General features: G+C 46.8%; 1 non-coding gene across 1 annotated transcript; it reads left to right on the forward strand.

The window, feature by feature from the left end:
• Positions 1-3,210: 3,210 nt before the first annotated feature.
• On the forward strand, positions 3,211-3,317 carry LOC138568557 (U6 spliceosomal RNA). Its single transcript, XR_011302889.1, has one exon. It is a non-coding gene; the product is annotated as a U6 spliceosomal RNA (small nuclear RNA).
• The last annotated feature ends 3,472 nt before the right edge of the window (positions 3,318-6,789 follow it).

Below are 6,789 nucleotides of genomic sequence, written 5' to 3' on the forward strand. Positions count from 1 at the left end.
AGGAAGCCAAAACCTTAGGCTTCTATATAGATTCCGCCCTAACCTTACAAGGACAGATTAAGGCCACCTCACCCTCAACAGCATACACAGCTAAACTCATAAACGCCTGTGGCTGTTTCCTGTCCACAAACAGCTGTTTTACCCTCGCAAGAGCCCTCATTCTGTCCAAACTGGACTATTGTAACACAATATACCTTGGCACTAGTCAGAGGAACTTCCACAAAAAGTCCTGCAAAATAACACACTCATAACTGCCTTAAACATACCTCGCTCTAGTCACATCTCACAAATTCGAAGGAACATAAGTGGCTCCCAATCCAAGACAGGATCATCTTCAGAATGCTCACGACCACCCACAAATGCTTAAACAACTCTGCCCCTAAGTATCTGACAGATAGATTCTCCAGGAAAGAGTCCTCTAGACCTACAAGAGCCAACTTTGCCCACTGCCTCAACATACCTAATTTCAAACTCAGCAAAGCTGGAGGCTCCAGTTTACCGGTGTTGGCAGCTAAGTACTGGAATAAACTACCACCTGCACTAAGAACGGACCCAATATTCCTCTCTTTACGGAACAAAGTAAAAACCTGGTTGTTCGAGCAAACTAACTAACTACTGCCTGCCCCTTTGCAACTCTATGAACTAATTTAGAGACTTTGCCCATGGCCCAAGAGCACCTACTAGTTAATCGTCTCCTGCCTCTTGTATAGTCTGCCCTTGAGCCGTGTCATGACCCTGTATACTTTGAATACTCTACCATTTTGTATATATTTTGTATGTTCTGTATTTCTACTGTACTGCACTGTATATATATTTCTGTATATTACTGTATTTTTGACTGTTTATATTTCTGTACCATTGTAACAACTGTTGTATACTAAGATAAGCGCCCAGATACCTCTGGGTTTGGTGTGCTATATAAGCAAATAAAACAAACAAAACAAACAACCAACAACCCTGATCTCCTGGCAATAGGAACCCAACCTTTGGTAAAAGTAGTACTACACAGGTTGGTAGTGTGGTCGAGTAGCCAGGCTTATCTCAAAAGGGGGGTCAATGTGAGCTGAAGGTGAGTTACACAGAGATTCACAGTGACAAGTGTTCAAATAAACTCTAACACACAAGGTTTCTTGATTAAACAATTATTCATTTATTTAACAGTCAGTTCGAGAAAGCCTTCTTCAGAAGGGGGCAATATAATAGTAATACACAAATACACTCCAAAATACAGACTTCGATAGTTAGGATGCTGGGGACATTAATATATCACTGTTGCATTTAGAAACTTTACAGATGTGTCAAAGAAAAACGGTTTCAGAACAGAGCAAGTATTCACACAATGATTCTTAAGCAGATAAGTACTTTCAAAGTAACACCCCTAATGCAAAGTCAGTTAACCCCTTCCTGGAAGGAAGACACAACACCTAAGCAGAGGAGAGAAGAGTCATTCAGGGAGTCAGGCCAGCCAATGTTAAGTTAGTAAAAGTCAAGGTGAGCTGAAGCACTTCTTGCAGGTAATTAGAAGGTCTTTCACAATGTTTAAAAAGTCTTTGTAGAATAGAAGAAATCAAATTAGGGCCACGAGCTGATTAGGTTTGTCAGGTAAAGTAGCTGTCAGCAACTCTACAGATACAACCTAGACAAGTCTTCAACGAGGACAAGCAAGGTGGCACAACAAGAGTTAAGTTCTCTCAGACTTTACAGTACCTTTAGGTTGAAGAAAAGTGCAGCTGTTGGCTCCTGTTCCTGTGCAACTCTGCAGATCCTGTTGTTCCTGGGCCTCAGTTGTGGGGACAAGAGGGAGGACTTCTGGGGACTCCTGCACTGCAATGGGACAGTCACTGACCGCAACCGACAATCTTCAAACAAGTGGCACTTCAGTGTTTCAGCTCCTCACGTCTACCACAAATAGCAACACCGCGGTTCCTGGTTGTTGAGATGGACTTTCCTTGCATCTGAGTCCCGCATTCTGTTGAGGGGGCTCAGGTTCGGTCAGTCCTGCTTCCTGGGAGTCCGGAGGATCTTCCTGGAGCTCTTGCCCGCTTAAAAGCAATGCACATGATCTGGTGTTCCTCTCCCTGGTTATTCGGTTCCAGCAGCAACTGCAGTGGAAATTCAACCAGCTCTGAGAGAATGTCCAGGTGGCTTACTTTGGAGTTGATTGGTCCCACCAACTCAAAGGGACAAGTCGTCCTTGCAAGGCTTCTCTATCGATATGAATTTGGAGTTTCAGCACAGCAGCAGGGCTTCAGCAGGCAAACCAACGGTCCAGGAGTTGCAGCAGGCATCCTCTTCAAGTTCTACTTCGGATTCCTTCATCCAGTGGTCGACGTTGCCTTCCAGGCCAAAAAGCCTTGCCTTTTATGCAGGTTTCTCCCATTCATTCAAGCCTAGCTGTCAGTCACCCAACAGAGTGGCCGTCCTTGCCGGACCGCCAGCCAGCCAATCACCTAAGAGTGCATTCCTGTCTCCTAAGAGATTAAGCACAGGGAGTTTTAGGCACCTCCCTCGCTTCCTGCCCCCGACAGACACCCTGGAGCCAGAGGCGGGCTTCACTTGTGAATCCCACCAAAGACAAAATGAACAAAGGGGCCAAACCTGGTTTGGCGTGCAGAGTAAATCTGAAGAAGGACCTTTCCACAAAGAAATGGTGAAAAAAGAAGTTCGGGCCATTTTGACAAAAATGGCACCCTTGGGTGCTTACCTGCAGCTGTGAACGCAGCTCGCGGTAAATGCACACCACGGTAGTTAAAAATAAACCACTGCAACCAGCCATTAATCAAGGAAGGGGTAACATAAAAATGTTACATGAGAAGCTAGACAAAGGGGATACTAAGTAACCCCTCCAGCACCATATTGTAAGATAGTGTGTGCTGGGTCTAGAAAGTTACAAATGTAAGTAAAGTCAACTTTACTGCTCTTGGGAACAGTAGCTTATCCAAGAGAAGGTATTTAAACCTTGGGGGAATCTGAAATACTTCCCTGTGCCACTGCACTGAAGGTGCTGTGTGACACAATGTAAAAGATGATGCCTATGGAGTTTGTCAGACTACACAACCAAATGAAACACAGTGTTCAAATCACATTCAAAAGTACGAAGTCCCAAAGTTCAGAAAAAGAGCTGGGGGTCTCTAAGGTTGGATGAATTTAGCACTAAACTGAAAATTCTCCCTAACAAGCGTTCACACACTTGTTGAAATATCTGAGCAGGTGCTCGCTTCGGCAGCAGATATACCAAAATTGGAACAATACAGAGAGGATTAGCATGGCCCCTGCGCAAGGATGACACGCAAATTTGTGAAGCGTTCCATATAAAAAAATGTAAAAAAAAAAATATATCTGAGCAGGTGGGTGACTGGTGACAAAGTTGACACATTTAAAGGGATGTACAATTTGAGCTGGGCCAATAGGAAAGGGGATCCTGCTTGCAAGGGGTTACCCAAGCAAGCCATAATGAATGTTGGACTTGTGGAAGAAACCATGATTAGCGTGAGCCTCTCAGAGGAGGATTTCCCACTAGGCCTGAATGTGGATTGGTTATACTGAGTGGGAACAGTACCAGATCTCCAGAAGAGACCCCGATTCCCAATAATACTGAACTCTATCTAAAGCATGTGTACATCAATGGACACAAAACTCCTGCGGTCTGAGATACTGCGGCTAGTGTCACCACTGTCATCTGGCAGTGGGTACAGCCAGGCAAGTATATTGCTGGGCCTGATTTATGCTTAAGTGGATTTGATGGTAAGAGTAAGTGCCCCTTGGTGGTAGTATAGTTCAGCTGGTGAGGTAAAACGACCCTGCACTGTGTTGTGGTGAAAAACTACATCCCTGTCCCATGTCTGTTGGGTAATGATGTTCCTGATCCCGAAATAGTCACATCGGCTACACGATCGAGGGCCAAAGAGATTGCCAGATTGAACGCTCTCTGAGCCTTAGGGCCTGGAGTGCTTCCAGAGGGCGTGTTGGAAAGACGGGCGTGGTCGGAAGCCCCTAGTCCAGTTCCACAGACTACTGAGTTGCAGTACAGGAACCTGAGGTGGAGGACCAGGTGGGCGCATATCTGAAGAGTCTGCCCAAGCTGGTTGAGTTTGCATGAGCTGAGGGCCCATATCAGACTGACTTCTACACAGCCCACAAAGAGTTTCACACTCTGGTGGGTCTGCGGAAGCAGGCAGAGGCGTAGGCTAAGGGTGAGGCCCCTGGACTGTACAAAGCATACTGGAAGGATAGACTCCTGTACAGTGAACCAAAGGATTCTGAGGGCAAGGAAACCAGAAGGTTGGTGGTTCCTCAATGCCACAGAAAGTTCCTTTTTGTATTTGGCTCACCAAATTCCTTTAGCGGGTCACTTGGGATGTGAATCAGGTGGTGCCACAAAGGCCCCCTTAATTCCACTACCCGTGCTTGGGTGGCCTTTAGAAAGAATAGGCATGGATAATGTGGTTCCTTTGGATCCTCAAACCAGCTCAGGGATCAGATATATCTTGGTGGTGGTGGACCAGGCCACGAGATACACTGAGGCTGTCCCTCTGAGGAGCATCAAAGCCACTGTGGTTGCGAAAGCTGTGATTGGGATATTCTCCCATGTTGGATTCCCCTAAAAAGTAGTTTCTGTTAGGGGATCAAACTTCATATGGGCATATATGAAGGCTATGTGGGAAGAGTGTGGAGTCACCTACCAGTTCTCTACCTCCTTCCATCCACAAACCAATGGGCTTGTTGAGTGGTTCAACAAGACCCTGAAAGGCATGATAGGTGGCTTGGAAGAGCACCTGAGGAGAAAATGGGATATTCTCCTGCCATGCCTTCTGTACGTCTTCAGGGAGGTGCTATAGAACGGAGTAGGGTTTAGCCCCTTTGAGCTTCTATTTGCACACCCTGTAGGAGGTCCCATCAGTCTAGTGAACGAGGGATGGGAAAGCAAACCCTCATCCAGTCATGAGATATGGTGGACTATGTACTCGGCCTTTGTTCTAGAATGGCAAAGTACATGGAACAGTCAACAAAGAATCTGAAGGCCAGTCAGAAGCTGATGAAGCACTGGGACGACCAGAAGGCCACAGTGACAGTCTGTTCTCCAAGCCAGTGGGTGTGGATTATGGAACTTGTCAAACCCAGTGCCCTTCAGGACAAGTGGACCGGGCGTTACTGTGTGCTGGAAAAGGTCAGTGAGGTGAATTATCTAATAAACGGGAAAGGACCTAAACAGATCTGCAGGGTCTTTCATGTCAACCGGCTAATACCCCATAATAGCAGGGATGACTTGGTCATGGCGTTAGAGACTGAGGAGGAGACCGATACCCTCCCAGATGTCCTGCACACTGAAACCACTGGTGCAACCATGATGTGGACACTGGAGACAGTAAGCTGGTGAAGAGTAGGATACACAGGATGTCCGATAAGCTCAGGGACACCATCAAGGAGGAAGTTTCCAAGATGTTGTCACTAGGAGTGATAGAGCCATCCCACAGCCACTGGGCTAGCCCAGTGGTAATGGTCCCTAAAAAGGCCAGTAGTGAGAAAACTGAAGTTCGCTTTTGTGTGGACTACAGGGGGTGCAATTCTGTCATGAAGACATATGCTCACCCCATTCCTCGGCAGATGAGCTCATTGACAAGCTTGGCGCTGACAAGTACATGAGTACTTTTGACCTCACAGTGGGGTATTGGCATGCCGGCTTGACAGATGGAGCGAAAGAGAGGTCGGCATTCTCAACCACAGAAGGGCATTATCAGTTCACTGTGATGCCCTTCGGATTAAAGAATGCCCCTGCCACTTTTCAAAGGATGGTTAACCAGGTTTTGTCTGGACTGGAAAACTGCAGTGTCACCTATTTAGATTACATTGCTGTGTTCATTCACACCTGGGAGGATCACATATCCCACCTGAAACAAGTGCTTCAAGCGCTGCAGAATGCAGGTCTGACTATCAAGGCCATGAAGTGACAGTTAGCGCAGGGCACAGTGACTTACCTAGGCCACCTGGTCAGTGGAGGTAAGAAACGAACCTCTCGAAGCAAAGGTACAGGCTGACAAGGAGTGGGACATCCCCACCACACAGACTCAGGTGAGAGCCTTTTTAGGTCTCACCGGGTACTACCAGTCTTTCATCAGAGGGTATGGGACTTTTGCCATATCCCTGAATGATGTAACATTCAAAAAGATGCCAAAGAAGGTAACTTGGTCCCCGCCTGTCAAACCTCCTTTCGGGATTTAAAGGATGGATTGTGAAAGGCCCGGGTTCTTAAAGTGCCATATGGTCAGGAATTCATTATCCAGACAGGCGCCTGTGATTTTGGGATTGGAGCAGTATTAGCGGAGCTTAACTCTGAAGGATAGAGCAACCTGTCGCCTACATTAGCATGCGGTTCACAAAACGGGAAAGGAACTTTGCTGTCATAGAAAAAGAGGAATATGTGGTCGTTTGGGCCATAAAGGAGCTGATAACCTACAGCTTTGGGTCTCACTTTACATTCCAGACGGACCACAGGGCTCTGCAATGGTTAATGGCAATGCAAGGGGAGAACCCTAAGCTTTTGCGGTGGGCCATATCCCTACAGGGATTAGATATGGACATCCAGCACAAGCCAGGCTCCCAGCATGGAAATGCAGATGGCCTTGGCCGGTACTTTCGACCTTGATGATGAACCAGACCCTCCATAGGGTGGTGGTGCACATGTTGAGGCTGGAATGTCAACTTGAAACTAGTTCCCACCCCTCTGTATGAAAGGCAGTGAAATGCATGTCTCGGTCCACAATTTACCATAGGCAAACCCGTGCAGAGCGG

This window comes from Ambystoma mexicanum, chromosome 2p (assembly GCF_040938575.1).
Source record: "Ambystoma mexicanum isolate Mex_15411 chromosome 2p, UKY_AmexF1_1, whole genome shotgun sequence".
Classification (NCBI taxonomy): Eukaryota; Metazoa; Chordata; class Amphibia; order Caudata; family Ambystomatidae; genus Ambystoma; species Ambystoma mexicanum.